Here is a 23,627-nt window from a genome sequence, read left to right on the forward strand (position 1 = left end):
TAAGAGAAAAAGATTTGACGCGTGTCACAGGGACACTTGTAAAACCGATGTGTTCAGATTTAGCTCATCTCGGTCTAAAACAGCTTGTTTCGTTCTATTAAGCACGAATACAGGCTTTTCGCGCAGTTATAAGAGAAAAAGTTTTGACGCGTATCAGAGGAACACTTGTAAAACCGATGAGTTGTAATTTAGCTCGTTTCGCTCTAAAACAGCTTGTTTCGTTGTATTAAGCACGAATACATGCTTTTCGCGCAGTTATAAGAGAAAAAGTTTTGACGCGTATCAGAGGAACACGTAAAACCGATGTGTTGTGATTTAGCTCGTTTCGGTCTAAAACAGCTGGTTTCGTTGTATCAAGCAAGAATACATGCTTTTCGAGGAGTTATAACAGAAAACGTTTTGACGCGTATCAGAGGAACACGTAAAACCGATGTGTTGTGATATAGCTCATTTCGGTCTAAGACAGCTTGTTTCGTTGTATTAAGCAAGAATACATGCTTTTCGCGCAGTTATAAGAGAAAAAGTTTTGACGCGTATCAGAGGAACACTTGTAAAACCGATGTGTTGTGATTTAGCTCGTTTCGGTTTAAAACAGCTTGTTTCGTTGTATTAAGCATGAATACATGCTTTTCGCGCAGTTATAAGAGAAAATGTTTTGACGCGTATCAGAGGAACACTTGTAAAGCCGATGCGTTGTGATATATCTCGTTTCGGTCTAAAACAGCTTGTTTCGTTGTATTAAGCACGAATACATGCTTTTCGCGCAGTTATCAGAGAAAAAGTTTTGACGCGTATCAGAGGAACACGTTTCGGTCTAAAACAGCTTGTTTCGTTGTATTAGGCACGAATACAAGCTTTTCGCGCAGTTATAAGAGAAAAAGTTTTGACGCGTATCAGAGGAACACTTGTAAAACCGATGTGTTGTGATTTAGCTCGTTTCGGTCTAAAACAGCTTGTTTCGTTGTATTAAGCAAGAATACATGCTTTTCGCGCAGTTATAAGAGAAAAAGTTTTGACGCGTGTCACAGGGACACTTGTAAAACCGATGTGTTCAGATTTAGCTCATCTTGGCCTAAAACAGCTTGTTTCGTTGTATTAAGCACGAATACAGGCTTTTCGCGCAGTTATAAGAGAACAAGTTTTGTCGCGTATCAGAGGAACACTTGTAAAACCGATGTGTTGTGAAATAGCTCGTTTCGGTCTAAAACAGCTTGTTTCGTTGTATTAAGCACGAATACATGCTTTTCGCGCAGTTATAAGTGAAAAAGTTTTGACGCGTATCAGAGGAACACTTGTAAAACCGATGTGTTCTGATATAGCTCGTTTCGGTCTAAAACAGCTTGTTTCGTTGTATTAAGCACGAATATATGCTTTTCGCGCAGTTATAAGAGAAAACGTTTTGACGCGTATCAGAGGAACACTTGTAATACCGATGTGCTGTGATTTAGCTCGTTTCGGTCTAAAACAGCTTGTTTCGTTGTATTAAGCACGAATACATGCTTTTCGCGCAGTTATAAGAGAAAAAGTTTTGTCGCGTATCAGAGGAACACTTGTAAAACCGATGTGCTGTGATTTAGCTCGTTTCGGTCTAAAACAGCTTGTTTCGTTGTATTAAGCACGAATCCAAGCTTTTCGCGCAGTTATAAGAGAAATCGTTTTGACGCGTATCAGAGGAACACTTGTAAAACCGATGTGTGGTGATTTAGCTCGTTTCGGTCTAAAACAGCTTGTTTCGTTGTATCAAGCAAGAATACATGCTTTTCGCGGAGTTATAAGAGAACGTTTTGACGCGTATCAGAGGAACACTTGTAAAACCGATGTGTTGTAATTTAGCTCGTTTCGGTCTAAAACAGCTTGTTTCGTTGTATTAAGCAAGAATACATGCTTTTCGCGCAGTTATAAGAGAAAAAGTTTTGACGCGTATCAGAGGAACACTTGTAAAACCGATGTGTTGTGATTTAGCTCGTTTCGGTCTAAAACAGCTTGTTTCGTTGTATTAAGCACGAATACATGCTTTTCGCGCAGTTATAAGAGAAAAAGTTTTGACGCGTATCAGAAGAACACTTGTAAAACCGATGTGTTGTGATATAGCTCGTTTCGGTCTAAAACAGCTTGTTTCGTTGTATTAAGCAAGAATACATGCTTTTCGCGCAGTTATAAGAGAAAAAGTTTGACGCGTATCAGAGGAACACTTGTAAAACCGATGTGTGGTGATTTAGCTCGTTTCGGTCTAAAACAGCTTGTTTCGTTGTATCAAGCAAGAATACATGCTTTTCGCGGAGTTATAACAGAAAACGTTTTGACGCGTATCAGAGGAACACGTAAAACCGATGTGTTGTGATATAGCTCATTTCGGTCTAAGACAGCTTGTTTCGTTGTATTAAGCAAGAATACATGCTTTTCGCGCAGTTATAAGAGAAAAAGTTTTGACGCGTATCAGAGGAACACTTGTAAAACCGATGTGTTGTGATTTAGCTCGTTTCGGTCTAAAACAGCTTGTTTCGTTGTATTAAGCATGAATACATGCTTTTCGCGCAGTTATAAGAGAAAATGTTTTGACGCGTATCAGAGGAACACTTGTAAAGCCGATGCGTTGTGATATACCTCGTTTCGGTCTAAAACAGTTTGTTTCGTTGTATTAAGCACGAATACATGCTTTTCGCGCAGTTATAAGAGAAAAAGTTTTGACGCGTATCAGAGGAACACGTTTCGGTCTAAAACAGCTTGTTTCGTTGTATTAGGCACGAATACAAGCTTTTCGCGCAGTTATAAGAGAAAAAGTTTTGACGCGTATCAGAGGAACACTTGTAAAACCGATGTGTTGTGATTTAGCTCGTTTCGGTCTAAAACAGCTTGTTTCGTTGTATTAAGCAAGAATACATGCTTTTCGCGCAGTTATAAGAGAAAAAGTTTTGACGCGTGTCACAGGGACACTTGTAAAACCGATGTGTTCAGATTTAGCTCATCTTGGCCTAAAACAGCTTGTTTCGTTGTATTAAGCACGAATACATGCTTTTCGCGCATTTATAAGAGAAAAAGTTTTGACGCGTATCAGAGGAACACTTGTAAAACCGATGTGTTGTGATTTAGCTCGTTTCGGTCTAAAACAGCTTGTTTCGTTGTATTAAGCACGAATACATGCTTTTCGCGCAGTTATAAGAGAACATGCTTTGAGGCGTATCAGAGCAACACTTGTAAAGCCGATGTGTTGTGATATAGCTCGTTTCGGTCTAAAACAGCTTGTTTCGTTGTATTAAGCACGAGAACATGCTTTTCGCGCAGTTATAAGAGAAAAAGTTTTGACGCGTATCAAAGGAACACGTAAAACTGATGTGTTGTGATTAAGCTCGTTTCGGTCTAAAAGAGCTTGTTTCGTTGTATTAAGCAAGAATACATGCTTTTCGCGCAGTTATAAGAGAAAAAGTTTTGACGCGTGTCACAGGGACACTTGTAAAACCGATGTCTTGTGATTTAGCTCGTTTCGGTCTAAAACAGCTTGTTTCGTTGTATTAAGCACGAATACAGGCTTTTCGCGCAGTTATAAGAGAAAAAGTTTTGTCGCGTATCAGAGGAAAACTTGTAAAACCGATTTGTTGTGATTTAGCTCGTTTCGGTCTAAAACAGCTTGTTTCGTTGTATTAAGCACGAATACAGGCTTTTCGCGCAGTTACAAGAGAAAAACTTTTGTCGCGCATCAGAGGAACACTTGTAAAACCGATGTGTTGTGATTTAGCTCGTTTCGGTCTAAAACAACTTGTTTCGTTGTATTAAGCACGAATACATGCTTTTCGCGCAGTTATAAGAGAAAACGTTTTGACGCGTATCTGAGGAACACTTGTAAGACCGATGTGTTGTGATATAGCTCGTTTCGGTCTAAAACAGCTTGTTTCGTTGTATTAAGCAAGAATACATGCTTTTCGCGCAGTTATAAGAGAAAAAGTTTTGACGCGTATCAGAGGAACACTTGTAAAACCGATGTGTTGTGATTTAGCTCGTTTCGGTCTAAAACAGCTTGTTTCGTTGTATTAAGCACGAATACATGCTTTTCGCGCAGTTATAAGAGAAAATGTTTTGACGCGTATCAGAGGAACACTTGTAAAGCCGATGTGTTGTGATATAGCTCGATTCGGTCTAAAACAGCTTGTTTCGTTGTGTTAAGCACGAATACATGCTTTTCGCGCAGTTATAAGAGAAAATGTTTTGATGCTTATCAAAGGAACACGTAAAACTGATGTGTTGTGATTAAGCTCGTTTCGGTCTAAAACAGCTTGTTTCGTTGTATTAAGCAAGAATACATGCTTTTCGCGCAGTTATAAGTGAAAAAGTTTTGACGCGTATCAGAGGAACACTTGTAAAACCGATGTGTTGTGATATAGCTCGTTTCGGTCTAAAACAGCTTTTTTCGTTGTATTAAGCACGAATACATGCTTTTCGCGCAGTTATAAGAGAAAACGTTTTGACGCGTATTAGAGGAACACTTGTAATACCGATTTGTTGTGATTTAGCTCGTTTCGGTCTAAAACAGCTTGTTTCGTTGTATTAGGCACGAATACAAGCTTTTCGCGCAGTTATAAGAGAAAAAGTTTTGTCGCGTATCAGAGGAACACTTGTAAAACCGATGTGTTGTGATTTAGCTCGTTTCGGTCTAAAACAACTTGTTTCGTTGTATTAAGCACGAATACATGCTTTTCGCGCAGTTATAAGTGAAAAAGTTTTGACGCGTATCAGAGGAACACTTGTAAAACCGGTGTTGTGATTAAGCTCGTTTCGGTCTAAAACAGCTTGTTTCGTTGTATTAAGCAAGAATACATGCTTTTCGCGCAGTTATAAGAGAAAAAGTTTTGACGCGTGTCACAGGGACACTTGTAAAACCGATGTGTTCAGATTTAGCTCATCTCGGTCTAAAACAACTTGTTTCGTTCTATTAAGCACGAATACAGGCTTTTCGCGCAGTTATAAGAGAAAAAGTTTTGACGCGTATCACATGGACACTTGTAAAACCGATGTGTTGTGATTTAGCTCGTTTCGGTCTAAAACAGCTTGTTTCGTTGTATTAAGCACGAATACAGGCTTTTCGCGCAGTTATAAGAGAAAAAGTTTTGTCGCGTATCAGAGGAAAACTTGTAAAACCGATTTGTTGTGATTTAGCTCGTTTCGGTCTAAAACAGCTTGTTTCGTTGTATTAAGCACGAATACAGGCTTTTCGCGCAGTTATAAGAGAAAAAGTTTTGTCGCGTATCAGAGGAACACTTGTAAAACCGATGTGTTGTGATTTAGCTCGTTTCGGTCTAAAACAACTTGTTTCGTTGTATTAAGCACGAATACATGCTTTTCGCGCAGTTATAAGTGAAAAAGTTTTGACGCGTATCAGAGGAACACTTGTAAAACCGGTGTTGTGATATAGCTCGTTTCGGTCTAAATCAGCTTGTTTCGTTGTATTAAGCACGAATACATGGTTTTCGCGCAGTTATAAGAGAAAAGGTTTGACGCGTATCAGAGGAACACTTGTAATACCGATGTGCTGTGATTTAGCTCGTTTCGGTCTAAAACAGCTTGTGTCGTTGTATTAGGCACGAATACAAGCTTTTCGCGCAGTTATAAGAGAAAACGTTTTGACGCGTATCAGAGGAACACTTGTAAAACCGATGTGTGGTGATTTAGCTCGTTTCGGTCTAAAACAGCTTGTTTCGTTGTATCAAGCAAGAATACATGCTTTTCGCGGAGTTATAAGAGAAAAAGTTTTGACGCGTATCAGAGGAACACTTGTAAAACTGATGTGTTGTGATTTAGCTCGTTTCGGTCTAAAACAGCTTGTTTCGTTGTATTAAGAACGAATACAAGCTTTTCGCGCAGTTATAAGAGAAAACGTTTTGACGCGTATCAGAGGAACACTTGTAAAACCGATGTGTTGTGATTTAGCTCGTTTCGGTTCAAAACAGCTCGTTTCGTTGTATTAAGCAAGAATACATGCTTTTCGCGCAGTTATAAGAGAAAAAGTTTTGACGCGTGTCACAGGGACACTTGTAAAACCGATGTGTTCAGATTTAGCTCATCTCGGTCTAAAACAGCTTGCTTCGTTCTATTAGGCACAAATACAGGCTTTTCGCGCAGTTATAAGAGAAAAAGTTTTGACGCGTATCAGAGGAACACGTAAAACTGATGTGTTGTGATTAAGCTCGTTTCGGTCTAAAACAGCTTGTTTCTTTGTATTAAGCAAGAATACATGCTTTTCGCGCAGTTATAAGAGAAAACGTTTTGACGCGTGTCACAGGGACACTTGTAAAACCGATGTGTTCAGATTTAGCTCATCTTGGCCTAAAACAGCTTGTTTCGTTGTATTAAGCACGAATACAGGCTTTTCGCGCAGTTATAAGAGAACAAGTTTTGTCGCGTATCAGAGGAACACTTGTAAAAGCGATGTGTTGTGATTTAGCTCGTTTCGGTCTAAAACAGCTTGTTTCGTTGTATTAAGCACGAATACATGCTTTTCGCGCAGTTATAAGTGAAAAAGTTTTGACGCGTGTCACAGGGACACTTGTAAAACCGATGTGTTCAGATTTAGCTCATCTCGGTCTAAAACAACTTGTTTCGTTCTATTAAGCACGAATACAGGCTTTTCGCGCAGTTATAAGAGAAAAAGTTTTGACGCGTATCACATGGACACTTGTAAAACCGATGTGTTTGTGATTTAGCTCGTTTCGGTCTAAAACAGCTTGTTTCGTTGTATTAAGCACGAATACAGGCTTTTCGCGCAGTTATAAGAGAAAAAGTTTTGTCGCGTATCAGAGGAACACTTGTAAAACCGATGTGTTGTGATTTAGCTCGTTTCGGTCTAAAACAACTTGTTTCGTTGTATTAAGCACGAATACATGCTTTTCGCGCAGTTATAAGTGAAAAAGTTTTGACGCGTATCAGAGGAACACTTGTAATACCGATGTGCTGTGATTTAGCTCGTTTCGGTCTAAAACAGCTTGTTTCGTTGTATTAAGCACGAATACATGCTTTTCGCGCAGGTATAAGAGAAAAAGTTTTGTCGCGTATCAGAGGAACACTTGTAAAACCGATGTGCTGTGATTTAGCTCGTTTCGGTCTAAAACAGCTTGTTTCGTTGTATTAAGCACGAATCCAAGCTTTTCGCGCAGTTATAAGAGAAATCGTTTTGACGCGTATCAGAGGAACACTTGTAAAACCGATGTGTGGTGATTTAGCTCGTTTCGGTCTAAAACAGCTTGTTTCGTTGTATCAAGCAAGAATACATGCTTTTCGCGGAGTTATAAGAGAACGTTTTGACGCGTATCAGAGGAACACTTGTAAAACCGATGTGTTGTAATTTAGCTCGTTTCGGTCTAAAACAGCTTGTTTCGTTGTATTAAGCAAGAATACATGCTTTTCGCGCAGTTATAAGAGAAAAAGTTTTGACGCGTATCAGAGGAACACTTGTAAAACCGATGTGTTGTGATTTAGCTCGTTTCGGTCTAAAACAGCTTGTTTCGTTGTATTAAGCACGAATACATGCTTTTCGCGCAGTTATAAGAGAAAAAGTTTTGACGCGTATCAGAAGAACACTTGTAAAACCGATGTGTTGTGATATAGCTCGTTTCGGTCTAAAACAGCTTGTTTCGTTGTATTAAGCAAGAATACATGCTTTTCGCGCAGTTATAAGAGAAAAAGTTTGACGCGTATCAGAGGAACACTTGTAAAACCGATGTGTGGTGATTTAGCTCGTTTCGGTCTAAAACAGCTTGTTTCGTTGTATCAAGCAAGAATACATGCTTTTCGCGGAGTTATAACAGAAAACGTTTTGACGCGTATCAGAGGAACACGTAAAACCGATGTGTTGTGATATAGCTCATTTCGGTCTAAGACAGCTTGTTTCGTTGTATTAAGCAAGAATACATGCTTTTTCGCGCAGTTATAAGAGAAAAAGTTTTGACGCGTATCAGAGGAACACTTGTAAAACCGATGTGTTGTGATTTAGCTCGTTTCGGTCTAAAACATCTTGTTTCGTTGTATTAAGCATGAATACATGCTTTTTCGCGCAGTTATAAGAGAAAATGTTTTGACGCGTATCAGAGGAACACTTGTAAAGCCGATGCGTTGTGATATACCTCGTTTCGGTCTAAAACAGTTTGTTTCGTTGTATTAAGCACGAATACATGCTTTTCGCGCAGTTATAAGAGAAAAAGTTTTGACGCGTATCAGAGGAACACGTTTCGGTCTAAAACAGCTTGTTTCGTTGTATTAGGCACGAATACAAGCTTTTCGCGCAGTTATAAGAGAAAAAGTTTTGACGCGTATCAGAGGAACACTTGTAAAACCGATGTGTTGTGATTTAGCTCGTTTCGGTCCTAAAACAGCTTGTTTCGTTGTATTAAGCAAGAATACATGCTTTTCGCGCAGTTATAAGAGAAAAAGTTTTGACGCGTGTCACAGGGACACTTGTAAAACCGATGTGTTCAGATTTAGCTCATCTTGGCCTAAAACAGCTTGTTTCGTTGTATTAAGCACGAATACATGCTTTTCGCGCATTTATAAGAGAAAAAGTTTGCGTATCAGAGGAACACTTGTAAAACCGATGTGTTGTGATTTAGCTCGTTTCGGTCTAAAACAGCTTGTTTCGTTGTATTAAGCACGAATACATGCTTTTCGCGCAGTTATAAGAGAACATGCTTTGAGGCGTATCAGAGCAACACTTGTAAAGCCGATGTGTTGTGATATAGCTCGTTTCGGTCTAAAACAGCTTGTTTCGTTGTATTAAGCACGAGAACATGCTTTTCGCGCAGTTATAAGAGAAAAAGTTTTGACGCGTATCAAAGGAACACGTAAAACTGATGTGTTGTGATTAAGCTCGTTTCGGTCTAAAAGAGCTTGTTTCGTTGTATTAAGCAAGAATACATGCTTTTCGCGCAGTTATAAGAGAAAAAGTTTTGACGCGTGTCACAGGGACACTTGTAAAACCGATGTCTTGTGATTTAGCTCGTTTCGGTCTAAAACAGCTTGTTTCGTTGTATTAAGCACGAATACAGGCTTTTCGCGCAGTTATAAGAGAAAAAGTTTTGTCGCGTATCAGAGGAAAACTTGTAAAACCGATTTGTTGTGATTTAGCTCGTTTCGGTCTAAAACAACTTGTTTCGTTGTATTAAGCACGAATACAGGCTTTTCGCGCAGTTATAAGAGAAAAACTTTTGTCGCGCATCAGAGGAACACTTGTAAAACCGATGTGTTGTGATTTAGCTCGTTTCGGTCTAAAACAACTTGTTTCGTTGTATTAAGCACGAATACATGCTTTTCGCGCAGTTATAAGAGAAAACGTTTTGACGCGTATCTGAGGAACACTTGTAAGACCGATGTGTTGTGATATAGCTCGTTTCGGTCTAAAACAGCTTGTTTCGTTGTATTAAGCAAGAATACATGCTTTTCGCGCAGTTATAAGAGAAAAAGTTTTGACGCGTATCAGAGGAACACTTGTAAAACCGATGTGTTGTGATTTAGCTCGTTTCGGTCTAAAACAGCTTGTTTCGTTGTATTAAGCACGAATACATGCTTTTCGCGCAGTTATAAGAGAAAATGTTTTGACGCGTATCAGAGGAACACTTGTAAAGCCGATGTGTTGTGATATAGCTCGATTCGGTCTAAAACAGCTTGTTTCGTTGTATTAAGCACGAATACATGCTTTTCGCGCAGTTATAAGAGAAAATGTTTTGATGCTTATCAAAGGAACACGTAAAACTGATGTGTTGTGATTAAGCTCGTTTCGGTCTAAAACAGCTTGTTTCGTTGTATTAAGCAAGAATACATGCTTTTCGCGCAGTTATAAGTGAAAAAGTTTTGACGCGTATCAGAGGAACACTTGTAAAACCGATGTGTTGTGATATAGCTCGTTTCGGTCTAAAACAGCTTTTTTCGTTGTATTAAGCACGAATACATGGGTTTCGCGCAGTTATAAGAGAAAAAGTTTTGACGCGTATCAGAGGAACACTTGTAATACCGATGTGCTGTGATTTAGCTCGTTTCGGTCTAAAACAGCTTGTTTCGTTGTATTAGGCACGAATACAAGCTTTTCGCGCAGTTATAAGAGAAAAAGTTTTGTCGCGTATCAGAGGAACACTTGTAAAACCGATGTGTTGTGATTTAGCTCGTTTCGGTCTAAAACAACTTGTTTCGTTGTATTAAGCACGAATACATGCTTTTCGCGCAGTTATAAGTGAAAAAGTTTTGACGCGTATCAGAGGAACACTTGTAAAACCGGTGTTGTGATTAAGCTCGTTTCGGTCTAAAACAGCTTGTTTCGTTGTATTAAGCAAGAATACATGCTTTTCGCGCAGTTATAAGAGAAAAAGTTTTGACGCGTGTCACAGGGACACTTGTAAAACCGATGTGTTCAGATTTAGCTCATCTCGGTCTAAAACAACTTGTTTCGTTCTATTAAGCACGAATACAGGCTTTTCGCGCAGTTATAAGAGAAAAAGTTTTGACGCGTATCACATGGACACTTGTAAAACCGATGTGTTGTGATTTAGCTCGTTTCGGTCTAAAACAGCTTGTTTCGTTGTATTAAGCACGAATACAGGCTTTTCGCGCAGTTATAAGAGAAAAAGTTTTGTCGCGTATCAGAGGAAAACTTGTAAAACCGATTTGTTGTGATTTAGCTCGTTTCGGTCTAAAACAGCTTGTTTCGTTGTATTAAGCACGAATACAGGCTTTTCGCGCAGTTATAAGAGAAAAAGTTTTGTCGCGTATCAGAGGAACACTTGTAAAACCGATGTGTTGTGATTTAGCTCGTTTCGGTCTAAAACAACTTGTTTCGTTGTATTAAGCACGAATACATGCTTTTCGCGCAGTTATAAGTGAAAAAGTTTTGACGCGTATCAGAGGAACACTTGTAAAACCGGTGTTGTGATATAGCTCGTTTCGGTCTAAATCAGCTTGTTTCGTTGTATTAAGCACGAATACATGGTTTTCGCGCAGTTATAAGAGAAAAAGTTTTGACGCGTATCAGAGGAACACTTGTAATACCGATGTGCTGTGATTTAGCTCGTTTCGGTCTAAAACAGCTTGTGTCGTTGTATTAGGCACGAATACAAGCTTTTCGCGCAGTTATAAGAGAAAACGTTTTGACGCGTATCAGAGGAACACTTGTAAAACCGATGTGTGGTGATTTAGCTCGTTTCGGTCTAAAACAGCTTGTTTCGTTGTATCAAGCAAGAATACATGCTTTTCGCGGAGTTATAAGAGAAAAAGTTTTGACGCGTATCAGAGGAACACTTGTAAAACTGATGTGTTGTGATTTAGCTCGTTTCGGTCTAAAACAGCTTGTTTCGTTGTATTAAGCACGAATACAAGCTTTTCGCGCAGTTATAAGAGAAAACGTTTTGACGCGTATCAGAGGAACACTTGTAAAACCGATGTGTTGTGATTTAGCTCGTTTCGGTCTAAAACAGCTCGTTTCGTTGTATTAAGCAAGAATACATGCTTTTCGCGCAGTTATAAGAGAAAAAGTTTTGACGCGTGTCACAGGGACACTTGTAAAACCGATGTGTTCAGATTTAGCTCATCTCGGTCTAAAACAGCTTGCTTCGTTCTATTAGGCACAAATACAGGCTTTTCGCGCAGTTATAAGAGAAAAAGTTTTGACGCGTATCAGAGGAACACGTAAAACTGATGTGTTGTGATTAAGCTCGTTTCGGTCTAAAACAGCTTGTTTCTTTGTATTAAGCAAGAATACATGCTTTTCGCGCAGTTATAAGAGAAAACGTTTTGACGCGTGTCACAGGGACACTTGTAAAACCGATGTGTTCAGATTTAGCTCATCTTGGCCTAAAACAGCTTGTTTCGTTGTATTAAGCACGAATACAGGCTTTTCGCGCAGTTATAAGAGAACAAGTTTTGTCGCGTATCAGAGGAACACTTGTAAAAGCGATGTGTTGTGATTTAGCTCGTTTCGGTCTAAAACAGCTTGTTTCGTTGTATTAAGCACGAATACATGCTTTTCGCGCAGTTATAAGTGAAAAAGTTTTGACGCGTGTCACAGGGACACTTGTAAAACCGATGTGTTCAGATTTAGCTCATCTCGGTCTAAAACAACTTGTTTCGTTCTATTAAGCACGAATACAGGCTTTTCGCGCAGTTATAAGAGAAAAAGTTTTGACGCGTATCACATGGACACTTGTAAAACCGATGTGTTGTGATTTAGCTCGTTTCGGTCTAAAACAGCTTGTTTCGTTGTATTAAGCACGAATACAGGCTTTTCGCGCAGTTATAAGAGAAAAAGTTTTGTCGCGTATCAGAGGAACACTTGTAAAACCGATGTGTTGTGATTTAGCTCGTTTCGGTCTAAAACAACTTGTTTCGTTGTATTAAGCACGAATACATGCTTTTCGCGCAGTTATAAGTGAAAAAGTTTTGACGCGTATCAGAGGAACACTTGTAAAACCGGTGTTGTGATATAGCTCGTTTCGGTCTAAAACAGCTTGTTTGGTTGTATTAAGCACGAATACATGCTTTTCGCGCAGTTATAAGAAAAAACGTTTTGACACGTATCAGAGGAACACTTGTAATACCGATGTGCTGTGATTTAGCTCGTTTCGTTCTAAAACAGCTTGTTTCGTTGTATTAAGCACGAATACATGCTTTTCGCGCAGTTATAAGAGAAAAAGTTTTGACGCGTATCAGAGGAACACTTGTAAAACCGATGTGTTGTGATTTAGCTCGTTTCGGTCTAAAACAGCTTGTTTCGTTGTATTAAGCACGAATACATGCTTTTCGCGCAGTTATAAGAGAAAAAGTTTTGACGCGTATCAGCGGAACACTTGTAAATCTGATGTGTTGTGATATAGCTCGTTTCGGTCTAAATCAGCTTGTTTCGTTGTATTAAGCACGAATACATGGGTTTCGCGCAGTTATAAGAGAAAAAGTTTTGACGCGTATCAGAGGAACACTTGTAATACCGATGTGCTGTGATTTAGCTCGTTTCGGTCTAAAACAGCTTGTGTCGTTGTATTAGGCACGAATACAAGCTTTTTGCGCAGTTATAAGAGAAAACGTTTTGACGCGTATCAGAGGAACACTTGTAAAACCGATGTGTGGTGATTTAGCTCGTTTCGGTCTAAAACAGCTTGTTTCGTTGTATCAAGCAAGAATACATGCTTTTCGCGGAGTTATAAGAGAAAAAGTTTTGACGCGTATCAGAGGAACACTTGTAAAACCGATGTGTTGTGATATAGCTCGTTTCGGTCTAAAACAGCTTGTTTCGTTGTATTAAGCAAGAATACATGCTTTTCGCGCAGTTATAAGAGAAAAAGTTTTGACGCGTATCAGAGGAACACTTGTAAAACTGATGTGTTGTGATTTAGCTCGTTTCGGTCTAAAACAGCTTGTTTCGTTGTATTAAGCACGAATACAAGCTTTTCGCGCAATTATAAGAGAAAACGTTTTGACGCGTATCAGAGGAACACTTGTAAAACCGATGTGTTGTGATTTAGCTCGTTTCGGTCTAAAACAGCTCGTTTCGTTGTATTAAGCAAGAATACATGCTTTTCGCGCAGTTATAAGAGAAAAAGTTTTGACGCGTGTCACAGGGACACTTGTAAAACCGATGTGTTCAGATTTAGCTCATCTCGGTCTAAAACAGCTTGTTTCGTTCTATTAAGCACAAATACAGGCTTTTCGCGCAATTATAAGAGAAAAAGTTTTGACGCGTATCACATGGACACTTGTAAAACCGATGTGTTGTGATTTAGCTCGCTTCGGTCTAAAACAGCTTGTTTCGTTGTATTAAGCACGAATACATGCTTTTCGCGCAGTTATAAGAGAAAAAGTTTTGACGCGTATCAGAAGAACACTTGTAAAACCGATGTGTTGTGATTTAGCTCGTTTCGGTCTAAAACAGCTTTTTTCGTTGTATTAAGCACGAATACATGCTTTTCGCGCAGTTATAAGAGAAAACGTTTTGACGCGTATTAGAGGAACACTTGTAATACCGATTTGTTGTGATTTAGCTCGTTTCGGTCTAAAACAGCTTGTTTCGTTGTATTAAGCACGAATACAGGCTTTTCGCGCAGTTATAAGAGAAAAAGTTTTGTCGCGTATCAGAGGAATACTTGTAAAACCGATGTGTTGTGATTTAGCTCGTTTCGGTCTAAAACAACTTGTTTCGTTGTATTAAGCACGAATACATGCTTTTCGCGCAGTTATAAGTGAAAAAGTTTTGACGCGTATCAGAAGAACACTTGTAAAACCGGTGTTGTGATTAAGCTCGTTTCGGTCTAAAACAGCTTGTTTCGTTGTATTAAGCAAGAATACATGCTTTTCGCGCAGTTATAAGAGAAAAAGTTTTGACGCGTGTCACAGGGACACTTGTAAAACCGATGTGTTCAGATTTAGCTCATCTCGGTCTAAAACAACTTGTTTCGTTCTATTAAGCACGAATACAGGCTTTTCGCGCAGTTATAAGAGAAAAAGTTTTGACGCGTATCACATGGACACTTGTAAAACCGATGTGTTGTGATTTAGCTCGTTTCGGTCTAAAACAGCTTGTTTCGTTGTATTAAGCACGAATACAGGCTTTTCGCGCAGTTATAAGAGAAAAAGTTTTGTCGCGTATCAGAGGAACACTTGTAAAACCGATGTGTTGTGATTTAGCTCGTTTCGGTCTAAAACAACTTGTTTCGTTGTATTAAGCACGAATACATGCTTTTCGCGCAGTTATAAGTGAAAAAGTTTTGACGCGTATCAGAGGAACACTTGTAAAACCGGTGTTGTGATATAGCTCGTTTCGGTCTAAATCAGCTTGTTTCGTTGTATTAAGCACGAATACAGGCTTTTCGCGCAGTTATAAGAGAAAAAGTTTTGTCGCGTATCAGAGGAACACTTGTAAAACCGATGTGTTGTGATTTAGCTCGTTTCGGTCTAAAACAACTTGTTTCGTTGTATTAAGCACGAATACATGCTTTTCGCGCAGTTATAAGTGAAAAAGTTTTGACGCGTATCAGAGGAACACTTGTAAAACCGGTGTTGTGATATAGCTCGTTTCGGTCTAAATCAGCTTGTTTCGTTGTATTAAGCACGAATACATGGTTTTCGCGCAGTTATAAGAGAAAAAGTTTTGACGCGTATCAGAGGAACACTTGTAATACCGATGTGCTGTGATTTAGCTCGTTTCGGTCTAAAACAGCTTGTGTCGTTGTATTAGGCACGAATACAAGCTTTTCGCGCAGTTATAAGAGAAAACGTTTTGACGCGTATCAGAGGAACACTTGTAAAACCGATGTGTGGTGATTTAGCTCGTTTCGGTCTAAAACAGCTTGTTTCGTTGTATCAAGCAAGAATACATGCTTTTCGCGGAGTTATAAGAGAAAAAGTTTTGACGCGTATCAGAGGAACACTTGTAAAACTGATGTGTTGTGATTTAGCTCGTTTCGGTCTAAAACAGCTTGTTTCGTTGTATTAAGCACGAATACAAGCTTTTCGCGCAGTTATAAGAGAAAACGTTTTGACGCGTATCCGAGGAACACTTGTAAAACCGATGTGTTGTGATTTAGCTCGTTTCGGTCTAAAACAGCTCGTTTCGTTGTATTAAGCAAGAATACATGCTTTTCGCACAGTTATAAGAGAAAAAGTTTTGACGCGTGTCACAGGGACACTTGTAATACCGATGTGCTGTGATTTAGCTCGTTTCGGTCTAAAACAGCTTGTTTCGTTGTATTAAGCACGAATACAAGCTTTTCGCGCAGTTATAAGAGAAAACGTTTTGACGCGTATCAGAGGAACACTTGTAAAACCGATGTGTGGTGATTTAGCTCGTTTCGGTCTAAAACAGCTTGTTTCGTTGTATTAAGCACGAATACAGGCTTTTCGCGCAGTTATAAGAGAAAAAGTTTTGTCGCGTATCAGAGGAACACTTGTAAAACCTATGTGTTGTGATTTAGCTCGTTTCGGTCTAAAACAATTTGTTTCGTTGTATAAGCACGAATACATGCTTTTCGCGCAGTTATAAGTGAAAAAGTTTTGACGCGTATCAGAGGAACACTTGTAAAACCGGTGTTGTGATATAGCTCGTTTCGGTCTAAATCAGCTTGTTTCGTTGATTAAGCACGAATACATGGTTTTCGCGCAGTTATAAGAGAAAAAGTTTTGACGCGTATCAGAGGAACACTTGTAATACGATGTGCTGTGATTTACTCGTTTCGGTCTAAAACAGCTTGTGTCGTTGTATTAGGCACGAATACAAGCTTTTCGCGCAGTTATAAGAGAAAACGTTTTGACGCGTATCAGAGAAATCACTTGTAAAACCGATGTGTGGTGATTAGCTCGTTTCGGTCTAAAACAGCTTGTTTCGTTGTATCAAGCAAGAATACATGCTTTTCGCGGAGTTATAAGAGAAAAAGTTTTGACGCGTATCAGAGGAACACTTGTAAAACTGATGTGTTGTGATTTAGCTCGTTTCGGTCTAAAACAGCTTGTTTCGTTGTATTAAGCACGAATACAAGCTTTTCGCGCAGTTATAAGAGAAAAACGTTTTGACGCGTATCAGAGGAACACTTGTAAAACCGATGTGTTGTGATTTAGCTTCGTTTCGGTCTAAAACAGCTCGTTTCGTTGTATTAAGCAAGAATACATGCTTTTCGCACAGTTATAAGAGAAAAAGTTTTGACGCGTGTCACAGGGACACTTGTAAAACCCGATGTGTTGTGATTTAGCTCGTTTCGGTCTAAAACAATTTGTTTCGTTGTATTAAGCACGAATACATGCTTTTCGCGCAGTTATAAGTGAAAAAGTTTTGACGCGATCAGAGGAACACTTGTAAAACCGATGTTGTGATATAGCTCGTTTCGGTCTAAATCAGCTTGTTTCGTTGTATTAGCACGAATACATGGTTTTCGCGCAGTTATAAGAGAAAAAGTTTTGACGCGTATCAGAGGAACACTTGTAATACCGATGTGCTGTGATTTAGCTCGTTTCGGTCTAAAACAGCTTGTTTCGTTGTATTAAGCACGAATACAAGCTTTTCGCGCAGTTATAAGAGAAAACGTTTTGACGCGTATCAGAGGAACACTTGTAAAACCGATGTGTGGTGATTTAGCTCGTTTCGGTCTAAAACAGCTTGTTTCGTTGTATCAAGCAAGAATACATGCTTTTCGCGGAGTTATAAGAGAAAACGTTTTGACGCGTATCAGAGGAACACTTGTAAAACCGATGTGTTGTGATATAGCTCGTTTCGGTCTAAAACAGCTTGTTTCGCAGTTATAAGAGAAAAAGTTTTGACGCGTATCATAGGAACACTTGTAAAACCGATGTGTTGTGATTTAGCTCGTTTCGGTCTAAAACAGCTTGTTTCGTTGTATTAAGCACGAATACATGCTTTTCGCGCAGTTATAAGAGAACATGTTTTGACGCGTATCAGAGGAACACTTGTAAAGCCGATGTGTTGTGATATAGCTCGTTTCGGTCTAAAACAGCTTGTTTCGTTGTATTAAGCACGAATACATGCTTTTCGCGCAGTTATAAGAGAAAAAGTTTTGACGCGTATCAAAGGAACACGTAAAACTGATGTGTTGTGATTAAGCTCGTTTCGGTCTAAAACAGCTTGTTTCGTTGTATTAAGCAAGAATACATGCTATTCGCGCAGTTATAAGAGAAAAAGTTTTGACGCGTGTCACAGGGACACTTGTAAAACCGATGTGTTGTGATTTAGCTCGTTTCGGTCTAAAACAGCTTGTTTCGTTGTATTAAGCACGAATACAGGCTTTTCGCGCAGTTAAAAGAGAAAAAGTTTTGTCGCGTATCAGAGGAAAACTTGTAAAACCGATTTGTTGTGATTTAGCTCGTTTCGGTCTAAAACAGCTTGTTTCGTTGTATTAAGCACGAATACAGGCTTTTCGCGCAGTTATAAGAGAAAAAGTTTTGACGCGTATCAGAGGAACACTTGTAAAACCGATGTGTTGTGATTTAGCTCGTTTCGGTCTAAAACAGCTTGTTTCGTTGTATTAAGCACGAATACATGCTTTTCGCGCAGTTATAAGAGAAAATGTTTTGACGCGTATCAGAGGAACACTTGTAAAGCCGATGTGTTGTGATATAGCTCGATTCGGTCTAAAACAGCTTGTTTCGTTGTATTAAGCACGAATACATGCTTTTCGCGCAGTTATAAGAGAAAATGTTTTGACGCTTATCAAAGGAACACGTAAAACTGATGTGTTGTGATTAAGCTCGTTTCGGTCTAAAACAGCTTGTTTCGTTGTATTAAGCAAGAATACATGCTTTTCGCGCAGTTATAAGTGAAAAAGTTTTGACGCGTATCAGAGGAACACTTGTAAAACCGATGTGTTGTGATATAGCTCGTTTCGGTCTAAAACAGCTTTTTTCGTTGTATTAAGCACGAATACATGCTTTTCGCGCAGTTATAAGAGAAAACGTTTTGACGCGTATCAGAGGAACACTTGTAATACCGATGTGCTGTGATTTAGCTGGTTTCGGTCTAAAACAGCTTGTTTCGTTGTATTAAGCACCAATACATGCTTTTCGCGCAGTTATAAGAGAAAAAGTTTTGACGCGTATCAGAGGAACACTTGTAAAACCGATGTGTGGTGATTTAGCTCGTTTCGGTCTAAAACAGCTTGTTTCGTTGTATTAAGCACGAATACATGCTTTTCGCGCAGTTATAAGAGAAAATGTTTTGACGCGTATCAGAGGAACACTTGTAAAGCCGATGTGTTGTGATATAGCTCGATTCGGTCTAAAACAGCTTGTTTCGTTGTATTAAGCACGAATACATGCTTTTCGCGCAGTTATAAGAGAAAATGTTTTGACGATTATCAAAGGAACACGTAAAACTGATGTGTTGTGATTAAGCTCGTTTCGGTCTAAAACAGCTTGTTTCGTTGTATTAAGCAAGAATACATGCTTTTCGCGCAGTTATAAGTGAAAAAGTTTTGACGCGTATCAGAGGAACACTTGTAAAACCGATGTGTTGTGATATAGCTCGTTTCGGTCTAAAACAGCTTTTTTCGTTGTATTAAGCACGAATACATGCTTTTCGCGCAGTTATAAGAGAAAACGTTTTGACGCGTATTAGAGGAACACTTGTAATACCGATTTGTTGTGATTTAGCTCGTTTCGGTCTAAAACAGCTTGTTTCGTTGTATTAAGCACGAATACAGGCTTTTCGCGCAGTTATAAGAGAAAAAGTTTTGTCGCGTATCAGAGGAATACTTGTAAAACCGATGTGTTGTGATTTAGCTCGTTTCGGTCTAAAACAACTTGTTTCGTTGTATTAAGCACGAATACATGCTTTTCGCGCAGTTATAAGTGAAAAAGTTTTGACGCGTATCAGAGGAACACTTGTAAAACCGGTGTTGTGATTAAGCTCGTTTCGGTCTAAAACAGCTTGTTTCGTTGTATTAAGCAAGAATACATGCTTTTCGCGCAGTTATAAGAGAAAAAGTTTTGACGCGTGTCACAGGGACACTTGTAAAACCGATGTGTTCAGATTTAGCTCATCTCGGTCTAAAACAACTTGTTTCGTTCTATTAAGCACGAATACAGGCTTTTCGCGCAGTTATAAGAGAAAAAGTTTTGACGCGTATCACATGGACACTTGTAAAACCGATGTGTTGTGATTAAGCTCGTTTCGGTCTAAAACAGCTTGTTTCGTTGTATTAAGCAAGAATACATGCTTTTCGCGCAGTTATAAGAGAAAAAGTTTTGACGCGTGTCACAGGGACACTTGTAAAACCGATGTGTTCAGATTTAGCTCATCTCGGTCTAAAACAACTTGTTTCGTTCTATTAAGCACGAATACAGGCTTTTCGCGCAGTTATAAGAGAAAAAGTTTTGACGCGTATCACATGGACACTTGTAAAACCGATGTGTTGTGATTTAGCTCGTTTCGGTCTAAAACAGCTTGTTTCGTTGTATTAAGCACGAATACAGGCTTTTCGCGCAGTTATAAGAGAAAAAGTTTTGTCGTGTATCAGAGGAACACTTGTAAAACCGATGTGTTGTGATTTAGCTCGTTTCGGTCTAAAACAACTTGTTTCGTTGTATTAAGCACGAATACATGCTTTTCGCGCAGTTATAAGTGAAAAAGTTTTGACGCGTATCAGAGGAACACTTGTAAAACAGGTGTTGTGATATAGCTCGTTTCGGTCTAAATCAGCTTGTTTCGTTGTATTAAGCACGAATACAGGCTTTTCGCGCAGTTATAAGAGAAAAAGTTTTGTCGCGTATCAGAGGAACACTTGTAAAACCGATGTGTTGTGATTTAGCTCGTTTCGGTCTAAAACAACTTGTTTCGTTGTATTAAGCACGAATACATGCTTTTCGCGCAGTTATAAGTGAAAAAGTTTTGACGCGTATCAGAGGTACACTTGTAAAACCGGTGTTGTGATATAGCTCGTTTCGGTCTAAATCAGCTTGTTTCGTTGTATTAAGCACGAATACATGGTTTTCGCGCAGTTATAAGAGAAAAAGTTTTGACGCGTATCAGAGGAACACTTGTAACACCGATGTGCTGTGATTTAGCTCGTTTCGGTCTAAAACAGCTTGTGTCGTTGTATTAGGCACGAATACAAGCTTTTCGCGCTGTTATAAGAGAAAACGTTTTGACGCGTATCAGAGGAACACTTGTAAAACCGATGTGTGGTGATTTAGCTCGTTTCGGTCTAAAACAGCTTGTTTCGTTGTATCAAGCAAGAATACATGCTTTTCGCGGAGTTATAAGAGAAAAAGTTTTGACGCGTATCAGAGGAACACTTGTAAAACTGATGTGTTGTGATTTAGCTCGTTTCGGTCTAAAACAGCTTGTTTCGTTGTATTAAGCACGAATACATGCTTTTCGCGCAGTTATAAGAGAAAATGTTTTGACGCTTATCAAAGGAACACGTAAAACTGATGTGTTGTGATTAAGCTCGTTTCGGTCTAAAACAGCTTGTTTCGTTGTATTAAGCAAGAATACATGCTTTTCGCGCAGTTATAAGTGAAAAAGTTTTGACGCGTATCAGAGGAACACTTGTAAAACCGATGTGTTGTGATATAGCTCGTTTCGGTCTAAAACAGCTTTTTTCGTTGTATTAAGCACGAATACATGCTTTTCGCGCAGTTATAAGAGAAAACGTTTTGACGCGTATCAGAGGAACACTTGTAATACCGATGTGCTGTGATTTAGCTGGTTTCGGTCTAAAACAGCTTGTTTCGTTGTATTAAGCACCAATACATGCTTTTCGCGCAGTTATAAGAGAAAAAGTTTTGACGCGTATCAGAGGAACACTTGTAAAACCGATGTGTGGTGATTTAGCTCGTTTCGGTCTAAAACAGCTTGTTTCGTTGTATTAAGCACGAATACATGCTTTTCGCGCAGTTATAAGAGAAAATGTTTTGACGCGTATCAGAGGAACACTTGTAAAGCCGATGTGTTGTGATATAGCTCGATTCGGTCTAAAACAGCTTGTTTCGTTGTATTAAGCACGAATACATGCTTTTCGCGCAGTTATAAGAGAAAATGTTTTGACGCTTATCAAAGGAACACGTAAAACTGATGTGTTGTGATTAAGCTCGTTTCGGTCTAAAACAGCTTGTTTCGTTGTATTAAGCAAGAATACATGCTTTTCGCGCAGTTATAAGTGAAAAAGTTTTGACGCGTATCAGAGGAACACTTGTAATACCGATTTGTTGTGATTTAGCTCGTTTCGGTCTAAAACAGCTTGTTTCGTTGTATTAGGCACGAATACAGGCTTTTCGCGCAGTTATAAGAGAAAAAGTTTTGTCGCGTATCAGAGGAATACTTGTAAAACCGATGTGTTGTGATTTAGCTCGTTTCGGTCTAAAACAACTTGTTTCGTTGTATTAAGCACGAATACATGCTTTTCGCGCAGTTATAAGTGAAAAAGTTTTGACGCGTATCAGAGGAACACTTGTAACCGGTGTTGTGATTAAGCTCGTTTCGGTCTAAAACAGCTTGTTTCGTTGTATTAAGCAAGAATACATGCTTTTCGCGCAGTTATAAGAGAAAAAGTTTTGACGCGTGTCACAGGGACACTTGTAAAACCGGTGTTGTGATATAGCTCGTTTCGGTCTAAATCAGCTTGTTTCGTTGTATTAAGCACGAATACAGGCTTTTCGCGCAGTTATAAGAGAAAAAGTTTTGACGCGTATCAGAGGAACACTTGTAACACCGATGTGCTGTGATTTAGCTCGTTTCGGTCTAAAACAGCTTGTGTCGTTGTATTAGGCACGAATACAAGCTTTTCGCGCTGTTATAAGAGAAAACGTTTTGACGCGTATCAGAGGAACACTTGTAAAACCGATGTGTGGTGATTTAGCTCGTTTCGGTCTAAAACAGCTTGTTTCGTTGTATCAAGCAAGAATACATGCTTTTCGCGGAGTTATAAGAGAAAAAGTTTTGACGCGTATCAGAGGAACACTTGTAAAACTGATGTGTTGTGATTTAGCTCGTTTCGGTCTAAAACAGCTTGTTTCGTTGTATTAAGCACGAATACAAGCTTTTCGCGCAGTTATAAGAGAAAACGTTTTGACGCGTATCAGAGGAACACTTGTAAAACCGATGTGTTGTGATTTAGCTCGTTTCGGTCTAAAACAGCTCGTTTCGTTGTATTAAGCAAGAATACATGCTTTTCGCACAGTTATAAGAGAAAAAGTTTTGACGCGTGTCACAGGGACACTTGTAATACCGATGTGCTGTGATTTAGCTCGTTTCGGTCTAAAACAGCTTGTTTCGTTGTATTAAGCACGAATACAGGCTTTTCGCGCAGTTATAAGAGAAAAAGTTTTGTCGCGTATCAGAGGAACACTTGTAAAACCGATGTGTTGTGATTTAGCTCGTTTCGGTCTAAAACAACTTGTTTCGTTGTATTAAGCACGAATACATGCTTTTCGCGCAGTTATAAGTGAAAAGGTTTTGACGCGTATCAGAGGAACACTTGTAAAACCGGTGTTGTGATATAGCTCGTTTCGGTCTAAATCAGCTTGTTTCGTTGTATTAAGCACGAATACATGGTTTTCGCGCAGTTATAAGAGAAAAAGTTTTGACGCGTATCAGAGGAACACTTGTAATACCGATGTGCTGTGATTTAGCTCGTTTCGGTCTAAAACAGCTTGTGTCGTTGTATTAGGCACGAATACAAGCTTTTCGCGCAGTTATAAGAGAAAACGTTTTGACGCGTATCAGAGGAACACTTGTAAAACCGATGTGTGGTGATTTAGCTCGTTTCGGTCTAAAACAGCTTGTTTCGTTGTATCAAGCAAGAATACATGCTTTTCGCGGAGTTATAAGAGAAAAAGTTTTGACGCGTATCAGAGGAACACTTGTAAAACTGATGTGTTGTGATTTAGCTCGTTTCGGTCTAAAACAGCTTGTTTCGTTGTATTAAGCACGAATACAAGCTTTTCGCGCAGTTATAAGAGAAAACGTTTTGACGCGTATCAGAGGAACACTTGTAAAACCGATGTGTTGTGATTTAGCTCGTTTCGGTCTAAAACAGCTCGTTTCGTTGTATTAAGCAAGAATACATGCTTTTCGCACAGTTATAAGAGAAAAAGTTTTGACGCGTGTCACAGGGACACTTGTAATACCGATGTGCTGTGATTTAGCTCGTTTCGGTCTAAAACAGCTT

The sequence above is a fragment of the Amblyomma americanum genome, chromosome 7 (genome assembly GCF_052857255.1).
Source record: "Amblyomma americanum isolate KBUSLIRL-KWMA chromosome 7, ASM5285725v1, whole genome shotgun sequence".
NCBI classification, from domain to species: domain Eukaryota; kingdom Metazoa; phylum Arthropoda; class Arachnida; order Ixodida; family Ixodidae; genus Amblyomma; species Amblyomma americanum.